This window comes from Pan troglodytes, chromosome 12 (genome assembly GCF_028858775.2).
Source record: "Pan troglodytes isolate AG18354 chromosome 12, NHGRI_mPanTro3-v2.0_pri, whole genome shotgun sequence".
Lineage (NCBI taxonomy): Eukaryota > Metazoa > Chordata > Mammalia > Primates > Hominidae > Pan > Pan troglodytes.
Genome location: NC_072410.2, coordinates 19,046,688 through 19,059,162, shown reverse-complemented (window position 1 = coordinate 19,059,162; position 12,475 = coordinate 19,046,688). Strand labels below are relative to the sequence as shown.

Here is a 12,475-nt window from a genome sequence, read left to right as displayed (position 1 = left end):
TGAAAGGGCTATGACCAATCTTCTGTACATACTTTAATTGTTCTCAATCTGTGATCCTATCAAAGGTATATTTTATCCTAGTAGTGCATTATTATTTGAATATGTTTATACTTATTAAAGTGTTTTACCAATAAAATGATCACAACTTGGTGCTAACATATTTCGTTCAGTGCTGCAAGTTGGTAATACTAATGTAATAATATGTAATAATATTCTTGTCACACATCTGCATGCCCCAAATAGCATGTATCTGTGTGTGCCTGTGTGTATGAGTGTGTGTGTGTGTGTGTGTGGAGGGAAAGATACAACACTGGATACTTGAACCAATTCATAAGGAATTCAATGGTCTAGCAGTAAATTGGGACACTCAGGGGAGCAATTCGGAAGAAGTACTTAAGATTAAACACTTAGTACTTAACACAACTGTTTTACTGACTAACAGATCATTACCTAGTGGTTGACAAAGTATTTTCACAGCTATACTTGTCAGTCAATTCTACCAGCTCACTTTTTAATTAGCAAATCTTGAAACCACAACCAATTAGGGGTGGAATGGCAAGCAAATGGTAAATTCCATTTTGTTCTCTTTATTGTCTTTAAACTGTTCTACAGTACTTATTTTCTAAGATAATGATGATGAAATAAAAGAATAAGCAACTTCTCATTTAGAAAATTAATTCATAACTTACTTTATCACTAGTAAATATAGAAATACATTATGTATGTGTATGTTTGTTGTGTGTGAATGTGTATAACCATGCCATTTATTCTTGATATCAAAGTAGAATATTTTTCCATGGTAAAGGAAGGTTAAAGTATCAGTAAGATTTAAGAGATAGATATTAAGATTAACTAAACAATGTAGCCACAAAGGGGTCTTGATATTTCCTCTTCTGAAATAATAATACTATTGTAAATGTGCTTTTTAATTTTTTAACGTTTCCCTTAGTGCCCTTTAACTAGGTGACTACTGAATAAGTGTATACATAAAATGTGAGTAAAATTTCTACTTTATACTTATCTTAAAGTTGGAAAAGCAGGGAAGTAAAGAAGTGCTGCAAATTTGAAATTCTTCTTTCTGGGAATATTATCTACTCTTTATTAGATGGATCTCTGGTAGGGACTGAGATCCTGAACTGATTTCTCTAAATTCTCGGTGCAAGGAATCTTTAGCTGAATGGTCAAAGATGAATGAGAAAATGCAATGTTTGCCTCAGAATGAGCAGATCTAATTGTCACTGCATACATAAATCTCAGCCACCTAAATTTATTTACAAATTTGAGGACTCCCTTAGAAACACTGTCCAAATCTCAGCTAGATATGTGACATGATCTTGCACTATATCCAGGAGGGTAAAAGGACAAAATTTGGGTTAGAGGCAAGTCTAGTTTTATAACTCTCTAACTAATTAAATACCTGTACCAAAACTAAGATAAAAATTATATTTCAATTAGGAACTAAGGAGGCCTTACCACTTGACTCTGTGCTGCTGAATATGTTTTATCAATGATTTCTCTAGAGATGAAAATGCATGCTTATCTAATAAAATTTGGGAATGATAGAAAGGGCCAACCACTATGTAGAAAGACAGATTTTAAAAATTGTTTAAAGATCCAGCATGATTAATTTTTAAATGTTAAAAATGCAAAGTCCTAAATTAGATGAGAAAAATGATATGTACTAATAGAGAGCAGGAAATGTCTTCTCTGATAAGAACTTATGAAAACATTATCCAGAGTCTTCAGGACTGAAGTGTTAGCTCCCGTAGCTACCTCTGGAGTATTCTTACACAAGTCTCAGACATGCAGCAGCCAGTAGCATGGATTTGGCCTCTCCAGAAGAAATTTCTCTCTGGGATAAGAAATGAGAAGAGAGAGAAAATCAAGTTACACAGAGATGTTGAGAAGAACAGGAGAGTGTTAAAGGTGCTTCTATCAGAAGGCATCTATTGTTGCAGTGAGATAAGACTGTAGTTAATCTAACAACAAATATAATCAAATCAAATTGTATTTAATATTTTAAAAGTCAATTGTTCTATTTATTTTATACCAAGAAAGCAAAACAAAATGGGATGTAATGATACAGAAGCATCGTCTCTGAAATTTGCTTTTCAAATATTGAGATGGCTTATTTCAACTCTTTGTTTACTGCCATTGGTTATTTATTTCTTATTATGATTCCATAAAATAAATGTGGATGGATTTGTAATATAGGTGAGAAAATATGCAGAGAGAACTCTCTATTCTCATCATATCAGCCAAATCCAAGTTTTTTTCCGCAGTCTATTTCAGTTTGATGGTGGGATTTCTATTTACCCCATTTGTTTCCTACTCTCATGGGCAGGATCCCAAATTTTATTTGGTCCACAATGTAACTAGGTTAGATGATGGGAGGATGGAGGATATTACCACAGAGCTGTCATGAGTATCTTTACATTCCTGTTTCTGAAGAATTAATCCATAATTGCCTTAAAATTATAAAAGCAATTACATTGTCATTAAAGTGTCTATTGATGAAACAACCTGTAGAAACAATAAAAATAATATGATCCAAGAACAATTTCTTGACTGACTCAAAAAGATATTTTTCAAAAAATTAAGAACACAAATAAGCTGATTATTAACTTTTTCCTGAACTGAGGGTAAACATAAGGCTGCTGCTGGTGGTGTTGCCTTTTTAGGTTCAAAGGTGATCCTGTGAGCAGCGATTTCCAATGTGGATAAATACAGCTGAAGAGACTGATGTGTGACCTTTACTTTCCAAATCAAGTGCGTGTGTAATCTGCCCACGGTTAATGCCTGCATCCATATTCAGGAGAGACATGTACTCCCCTTGGCCCTGGCCCTGGGCCTAAGTGTTTCTATGAATACTGAGCCGGCAACCCACAAAGGCTTTGAAACAAGCCAGCTCACAGAGCTGCACTCAACTTCCCCAGTAAAAACACAATCTGTCAACATGCTTTAAAAAATACTTTTCCTTGCCTTCCTCAGATCATCATCGTCCTGGTTTGAACAGCAGCATTTCAAGCAAAGTGCTTTTGTTCTCTTTAGAATGATAATGCTCTCTGCAAATGCTTATCAATTATTGACAGCCTTTGTTATATTCTTAGAAGTAATGCCACAATAAGCAGTGTTACTAACTTATGACATCCCTTTTCATTACCAATGATTGAATGATTCCCACACATTTTAAACTCCAAATAAGGAGGTGGGGTAGGGGGTTGCAAAAAGAAAGACAACCCACATACAGATTTCACCTCACTAACGACTTAATTGGCATCACCCCTGGGGTGAAATGTTGTAACACCCTACAACCCTTTATGACAGGAAGTGAAAATTCCATATCCAATTGGAGCTACAGGGATAATTTAGGGAGGCAGAATGCAATTATCCAATTAGGAATTTAGCCAGAACAGAAAGGTTAATCCCCCTTAGTCCTTTCAAAAGAGCCCATGGGATCTTTAATGACGACAAGGGGTCAGGACCTGTGTTTTACAACTCAAGCCAAAAAATTATTCAGACTTCTCTGTTACTTTCTGAAAAACAGGGAGGCTCAATCTTCCAAATTTCAAAAGAAATATTCTCCAATATCAGAACTTTTCAGAATTTGCAGATTTCCCGTATTATCCACTCTAGGTTATGAAACCACAGTATAAGTTGGTTTAGCTTGAAAAGCAAGTTTAGTATTTGGCTAACAATGATTTGTGGCACGGGATGCTTTCCTGCACAGAAGACAGAGAATGGCATGGAGTTGGATGCTGACTCAGAGGTTTGGAATGCGCCATTGATGCCTGGCTGGGCTCCAGCTTTTGGCTTAGAATCTGCCAACTTGGCAGGCTGGGGAATTTGCTGTGGCAATTTTTCAAAATGGGAAGAATCAGTCCAAGGAGAGATTGTTTCTACATTTTAACTACCAGGACAAGTGACAGGGTCCTCTCTAACAAACAGTCTGGCCCAAGACAGAAAGAGAGGTTAGGCTCAAAGGAGAACCGACAGCCTATTTGCAAGAACCTCTTGTACAAGTAATACACCTTTTGGGCATTCATTCCAAAGTTCCAGCCAAAGGAAATATGAATTACAAATTTCAGTCTGGGAGGCACAGAACACAGACCTGCCGGATGCAACAACAAATGGTACTTTTCAGGTCTTCCTATTAGACAGACAGTTATGTCATGGATGTTTAGAAGTGAAGCAATTTTTCTTTGGATGTCAGCCAATACAGGATCATTAAACAGAGTTTTTGGATTCTCAAGTCTAATATGTCTATAGAGAGAGAGAGAAAAAAAGTTTTCAGTTAGTAACCAACTATAGCTTTGCCATATTACTCTTTTAATTCTTCAGCCTTTAATTCCCTTGATAAATTCCAACTGACACAAATATTTTGATGAAACTTGTAGAATGTCCTCAAATATTGTTTAATTTTCTACAAATTTCAATTTGTCCCAATGATCTACAGAATAATTTTCTTATAAAATGTAAAAAGATAACTTGTAAATAATGTAGGCAATGTATCAAAGCAGGAAGTAGAGGACTTTAGTTAGCTTTTGTGAATCAATAGAAATTAATACAACCATATCAGTGTGTAATGCAATCAGGTAACAGCACTGCTACTTACACATCAGATTGAAATTGATATTGAATTAGCATTAGAAAATGCTTCAATCTCTGTCTTCATCAGAACTTTTAAAAATTTTATCTCACCTTATAGACAATATTGTTGATTTTGGTTTTTAATTAAGTTTTCCGAGAAGGCAAACATTTTATGTGTGGTAATTTAAAAACACCTAAACAATGATTTCTAAAGAAAATGAATAAATATTCTGTATACATTTGGAAAGCAAGTTTCTGCTCCTTGTACAATATTACATATTGCATGGTTAAATTTACATTGAAAATAAAATGATAAAATATTATTAACTAAAAGAATAAAATAAATAAGTAACCTGAGATGCCCAATAATATTAGTTCCTTTAGAGTGCTTTTGTTTTCTCTTAAAATATTTAATTTTATAGAACCTAATGATATCCGAGGAGTCAAAATCTAACATCCATATGCAATTCCAGCATATGTAGGCAAATCTTTTCTAAAATAGTTGAGTTATTGCATTATCTGTTGTTAAAGTGGATTTATTCTACTCTGATACTTTCAAGAAGATGACCATCTACATCATTTTATGGTTTCAAAACAAATGTTCACTATTTTTTTCAATTTTATTGGATGAGGTAAGGGAAGATAGTTTTCTAATGACAATGATATCTAAGATGTCGAGGATACAAGTTTTAGAATGTAGATTTTTCACCCTAGTTAAGAAGGCTTTATCCAAAAGAAAGGCAGTAACAAATACTGACAAAGATATGGAGAAAAGGGAACGCTTCTACACTATTGGTGGGAGTGTAAATTAGTACAACCACTATTGAAAACAGTTGGGAGGTTTCTCAAAAAACTAAAAATAGAGCTACCACATGATCTAGTAATCTTACTACTAAATATATACCCCCAAAGAAAGGAAATCAGTATATCGAAGAGATATCTGCACTCCCATGTTTATTGCAGCACCACTCACAATACCCAAAAGTTGAAAGCAACCTAAATATCCATCAATAGATGAATGGGTAAAGAGAATGTGGTACATATACACAATGGAGTACTATTCAGCCATAGAAAGAATGAGATCCTGTCATTTGTAACAATATGGATGGAACTGGGCATCATTATGTTAAGTGAAATAAGCCAGGCACAGAAATGTAAACTCCACATGTTCTCACTTATTTGCAATTGAACTAATGGAGATAGACAATAGAAGGATGGTTACCAGAGACTAGGAAGGGTAGTGGCAGGGGGTGGAAAGAGGGGATGGTTAATGAATACAAAAATATAATTAGATGGAATTAATAGCATCTAGTATTTGATAGCACTACAGGGTGACTACAGTTAACAGTAATTTATTGTGTATTTTTAAATAACTAAAAGAGTATAATTGGGTTGTTCGTAACACAAAGAAAAGATAAATACTGGAGGTGATTAATACCCCATTTACTCAAATATAATTTTTTGGCATTGTATGCCTATATCCAAATACTTTATGTACCCCATAAATATATACACCAACTACGTATCCCCAAACATTAAAAATGGAAAAAAATATAGATTTTATAATTATTGAGGTATAAGGAGACCAACAGATCAGGAGGTGATTGCCACTGAAAAGCTAGTTTATTACTCACAGCTTGCAGGAGGAGGGGGCACATCATATATGTCCACTGGGAGAATCACCAGGATCCTTCAGGGGTCAGGAGTTGCAAGGAGGGCAAAACACAAGCAAGAGCCTTTGTTGCAGTTTCTCTGGAAAGGAATAGAGGAGGCAAGGAAAGCAGGCTAAGGATTAGCTAGTTGAATAATTTCAGCAGGCTCTGGTTAACAGAGGTGTCCCTAATTGTCAAGTACCTAGCCCTGGAGTGGTTAGGGCAGAGGAATAGAGCCCCAGAGCGGGAGAGCCCCGTAGAAGAGGTGGTTGGGGATATGGACTCTGAATTTGTCGGTTTGCATTTGAAAGGCACACTCACAGGGGTGTAATTTACTGTCTCTAGAAATTGACTAGCCCTGGGAGGGACCATCTCTCCAGGATCTGCAAGTCTCCTGTTTCAAAAGCATCAGAAATACAGAAACTAAAAGAACGTGATTAATACAATGGACTTTTTCATTTTGTTTTAAGGAAGTGTGGCAATCAAAATCTTTTTCAGTTTGCCCAGTATGTACTCATTTTCTTTAATGCATGTCCATTTTCTGTTGATTGAGTGATAAGTGTAAAAATTGTTTAACATCTGCTTATGTAATGAAGTCACCCTTCATTGGAATATCTTTTCTTTGGAGTTAACCAGACCCCAAATCAAATCCCACCTTTGCCCATTTTCGTTTGGGTAATTATGCATAAATTACTTGTCCAAGCCACACTTTCTTCATTTGTTAAAAAAAAAAAAATATTTTATCTCCTGATTTGAGGATAAAATGTGAAAATGCCTGTATAGTGCCCAGAGCTCAGAAAGTGCTCAATGAAAATTCTTACTCTAATTATTCTTTATAAATTGCTAAACTGAAGCCACTAAGATTCTAAGTAGCCAGTAAGATTGCTTTTAGCTTATTCATATCTGTTCCTTTATATTTCCCTAGAGTTGCACTAACCATTTTATAGGAAAACCTTACTATATCAGATATTAACGGGCCCAGTTAACGACAGGCACACCTTAACTGCTAGAAACCACCTTTACCATTGGATGGTGGACCTCTATAGAAAACAGGGGCCAACATCACTGATTATTACAGAAATGTAAATCAGAACTGCTGTGAGATACCATCTCATGCCCATCAGAATGGTGATTATTAAAAAGTCAAGAAACAGCAGATGCTGCTGAGGCTGTGGAGAAATAGGAATGCTTTCACACTGTTGGTGGGTGTATTAGTCTGTCTGTTTTCACACTGTAGATAAAGACATACCTGAGACTGGGTAATTTATAAAGAAAAAGAGGCTTAATGGACTCACAGTGCCACATGGCTGGGGAGGCCTCACAATCATGGCAGAAGGTGAAAGACCTGTCTTACATGGCGGCAGGCAAAAGGGCTTATACAGAGGAACTCCCATTTATAAAACCATCAGATTTCATGAGACTTATTCACTACCATGAGAACGGTATTGGGTAAATCGCCACCACGATCCTATTGTCTCCTACTGGGTCTCTCCCATGACATGTGGGAATTATGGAAGCTACAGTTCAAGATGATATTTGGGTGGCAACATAGCCATACCATATCATTCTGCCCCCAGCCCCTCCCAAATCTCATGTCCTCACATATCAAAACCAGTTATGCCTTCCTAGCAGTTCCTCGAAGTCTTAACTAATTTCAGCATTAACTCAAAAGTCCACAGTCCAAAGTCTCATCTGAGACAAGACAAGACCTATGAGCCTGTATGTAAAATCAAAAGCAAATTAACTACTTCTTAAAGTGGGGATACAGGCATTGGGTAAATAGACCCATTCCAAATGTGAGAAATTGGCCAAAACAAAGGGGCTACAGATCCCATGCAAGGCCGAAATCTAGCAGGGCAGCCAAATCTTAAAGTTCTGAAATGATTTCCTTTGACTCCATGTCTTACATCCAGGTCATACTGATGCAAGAGGGGGCCTGCCATTTGCCATGGCTTTGGGCAGCTCCACCCCTATGCCTTTGCAGGGTACAGGTCCCCTCCTGGCTGCTTTCACCAGCTGGCATTGAGTGTCTGCAGCTTTTCTAGGTGCACAGAGCAAGCTGTCCATGGCTCTACCATGCCATTCTGGTGTCTGGAGGACAGTGGCCCTCTTCTCACAGCTCCACTTGGCAGTACCCCAATGTTCACTCTGTGTGGGGGTTCCAATCCAGCATTTCTTTTACTCACTGCCCTAGCAGAGGTTCTCCATGAGGCCCCACCCCTGCAGCAAATTTCTGCTTGGACATCCAGGCATTTCCATACATACTCTGACATCTAGGCTGAGGTCCCCAAACCTCAATTCTTGACTTCTGTGCACCCACAGGCTCAACATCACATGAAAGCTTCCAAGACTTGGGACTTGTGCCCTCTGAAGCCATTGTCCAACCTGTACTATAGCCCTTTTTAGCCATAGCTGGAGCAGCTAGGATGCAGGGCACCAAGTCTCTAGGCTCCACACAGCAGGGTGGCCCTGGGCCTAGCCCACCAAACCATTTTTTTCTTCCTCAGCCTCTGGACCTGTGATGGGAGGGGCTGCTGCAAAGGTCTCTGACATGCCCTGGAGACAATTTCTGCATTGTCTTGGTGTTTGGCTCCTCGTTACTTATGCAAATTTCTGCAGCAGGCTTGAGTTTCTCCACAGAAAATGGGTTTTTCTTTTCTATTGCATTGTTAGGGTGCAAATTTTTCAAGCTTTTATGCTCTACTTCCTCTTGAACACTTTGCTGCTTTGAAATTTCTTCTACCAGATACCCTAAATCATCTTTCTCAAGTTTAAAGTTCCACAGATCTATAGGGCAGGAGCAAAATGCCACCAGTCTCTTTGCATAGCAACAGTGACCTTGGCCGGGGGTGGTGGCTCACGCCTGTAATCCTAGCACTTTGGGAGGCCAAGGTGGGTGGATCACCTGAGGTCAGGAGTTTGAGATCTGCCTGGCCAACATGGTGAAACCCCGTCTCTACTAAAAATGCAAAAATTAGCTGGGCGTGGTTGTACATGACTTTAATCCCAGCTATTAGGGAGGCTGAGGCAGGAGAGTTGCTTGAACCTGGGAGGCAGAGGTTGCAATGAGCCAAGTTCACGCCACTGCACTCCAGCCTGGGAGACTGAGCAAGACTCCATCCCCTCCACCAAAAAAAGAGTGACCTTTACTCCAGTTCCCAACAAGTTCCTCATCTCCATCTGAGACCACCTCAGCCTGGACCTTACTGTCCATATCACTATCAGCCTTTTGGTCAAAGCCATTTAACAAGTCTATAGGAAGTTCCAAACTTTCTCACATCTTCCTGTCTTCTTCTGAGCCCTCCAAACTCTTCCAACCTCTGCCAGACCCAGTCCCAAAGTTGCTTCCACACTTTCAGGTCTCTACAGCAGCTCCCCACAGTACTGGTACCAATTTGCTGTCTTAGTCCATTTTCATGCTGCTGATAAAAACATACTTGAGACTTGTTAATTTATAAGGAAAAAGAGGTTTAATGGACTGAGTTCCACATGGCTGAGAGGCCCCACAATCATTCCAGAAAACGAAAGGCACATCTTACATGGCTGCACAGGGGAACTCCCATTTATAAAACCATCAGCTCCCCTGAAACTTATTTACTACCATGAGAACATTATGGAGGAAACTGCCTCATGATTCAATTTTCTCTCACTGGGTCTCTCTCACAACACATGGGTATAATGGGAGCTACAATTCAAGATGAGATTTGGGTGGGGACACAGCCAAGCCATATCAGTGGGAATGTAGATTTGTCCCACCATTGTGGAAGACAGTGTGGTAATTCTTCAAAACCTAGAATCAGAAATACCATTTGACCCAGCAATTCCATTACTGCATATATACACAAAGGAATATAAATCATTCTATTAAAAAGATACTTGCATGTGTATGTTCTATACACCACTATTCTCAATAGCAAAGACATGGAATCAACCCAAATGCCCATCAATGATACACTAGATAAAGAGTATGTGGTGTATATATGTATACAAATATATATGTGTGTATATATATACATATATATGTGTATATATATACATATATATGTGTATATATATACACATATATATACACATATATATACACATATATGTATATATATACACATATATATATATACACACACACACACACATATATATATATATACACACTATGGAACACTATGCAGCCATAAAAAGGAATGAGATCACATCCTTTGCAGGGACATGGATGGAGCTGGAGGCCATTATCCTCAGCACACTAACACAGGAAACAGAAAACCAAACACTGCATGTTCTCATTTATAAGTGGGAGCTGAACAATGAGAACACATGAACACATGGGGAAGGAACAACACACGCTGGGACCTGTAGGGTAGGAGGAGGGGAGGGAGAGCATCAGGATAAATAGCTAATGCATGTGGGGTTTAATATCTAGGTGATGGGTTAATAGGTGCACCAAGCCACTGTGGAACACGTTTACCTATGTAACAAACCTCTACATCTTACACATGTATCCCAGAACTTAAAATAAAATAAATTTTAAAAAAAGAAAATAAGGGCCAGAAAGTCTTGTATGAATGCAGAAAAGAATGCTGGGGGTGTATAGCAAAAGGATTATGTGGCAACTAGTAGGAAGTGGACTGAGAGGCTAGGTAAACTCATAGTCATCATAAAAGACCGTCTAACGAGAGTGAGCCAAGTTGTTCAAAGCACTTAGGAACAAAAACATAGTAACTTCTTTATGTATACTCATCAAATTAAATAAGATTAGTTAATAAATTTGTAAAACTCTCTTGATAATATCATTTTTATTTTCTTAAACATAATTATGCTTACATATTTTTAAAAGTATATGTTAAAAAGAATTATTTTATAATACAATATTTAAAGGTAAAATGTAAGTAATTTTTTTACTTCCTCCTTTATTTAAAGAATAGAAACTTCAAATACAGAAATACAAGTATGTCTTTCAGAATCAGAATTGGGATAAGTGGAAGATCTTATTCTCAACCGTTTCATATAGAGTTACGACATTTAGATTCTTAATTAGTTTTCTCAACATTCCATATTCTTCCCCAATCCTGAACTGATCTATATCTGACTTCAACATTTCATCACAGGTCACATCAAGTTTCTGCTGTGTAAAACTCTGCTCTCCTACAGAAGGAGAGGTCCTAGCTATAACTATTTTCTGAAATTTCTCTCAGAATGGCACCTCCAGAAAAAAAAATCATCATTTTTTTCTAAGTATTGAAAACTCTATAGTACCATGAAATAGGATCTTCTACAGTTTAAAATAAATGTTTGTTTTTTTCTAGCCCTGTAGGTCAATGAATGCCTGACTCCAGTGACAGACCATAATTATCCAAATCTCTCATTTATGAATATGAAATATAAATATGCTAAATTGATTATGTCATGAATAGACTTCTTTTTTGCATAACAATGCTTGGAGTTTCTCACCTTTCTCCTCGCCTTCTTTTTCTTCCTTAAATGTAGCCTGGAGGTTTCCTATCTATTCCATATAACTAAGAGTAATCGTTTATTTAGGAAAGGGTCTCATGCGGTCTAAGGTTAGCAATGGCAGATGTGAAGAAAATGAAGAAGAATGGAAGGGAATATAGATGCACTTCCTCACGCTTTCCAAGACCCTGCAGTGGGGAAGGTCCAAGTAACCAGTTCTGTGACGTGTGCCATTTCCTAGTTAAGTCAATATCAACTCTGAATGATTCTCGAAAAGCACGTGTTGAAGTGGTACAGACAAAAATGAAAGCCTGAAAAGATTTCCACATCACTGTCAAATAATAATTTAAAAAAACACTTCTGCAGAAAAACAGTTTATTCAGGTTCTTTCTATGAATGAAAAATGTACTTATATACTTTTATTAAATCTCTGAGATTTGGGAAAATTGTTTGTTTACACAGATAGACCTAATTACCCAATTATTGAAAGTATCAACACCTCATCCTCAAATATCATTAGAGAAGGTAGGGTATAAATATTTTCCATCTGTCTGGCACCACGAATTGGAGTTCTGGATATCTTGTTCCAAGAGCATCTTTTCCCAAGAGAATATGCCAATACCATTTTACTTCCAATATATGGAGGTGGACAAAAGCCTTACTCTCCCTTAAGTCCCCAGCACCCAATAGAGCATCCTAAATATTCACTAAAAAAAAAAAAAAAAAAAAAGTATCTAACCATTCTGTTTTAAGGCAAAATGTACCTCAGTTTTGCAAACATATCAAAT

The 12,475-nt window shown here is 37.3% G+C and overlaps 1 long non-coding RNA gene across 1 annotated transcript; it reads right to left on the bottom strand.

The window, feature by feature from the left end:
- Positions 1-753: 753 nt before the first annotated feature.
- Positions 754-6,493, bottom strand: LOC134807764 (uncharacterized). Its single transcript, XR_010149022.1, has 3 exons — positions 6,225-6,493; positions 4,112-4,263; positions 754-1,852 (listed from the first exon to the last, which is right to left on the bottom strand). It is a non-coding gene; the product is annotated as an uncharacterized LOC134807764 (long non-coding RNA).
- Positions 6,494-12,475: the final 5,982 nt, after the last annotated feature.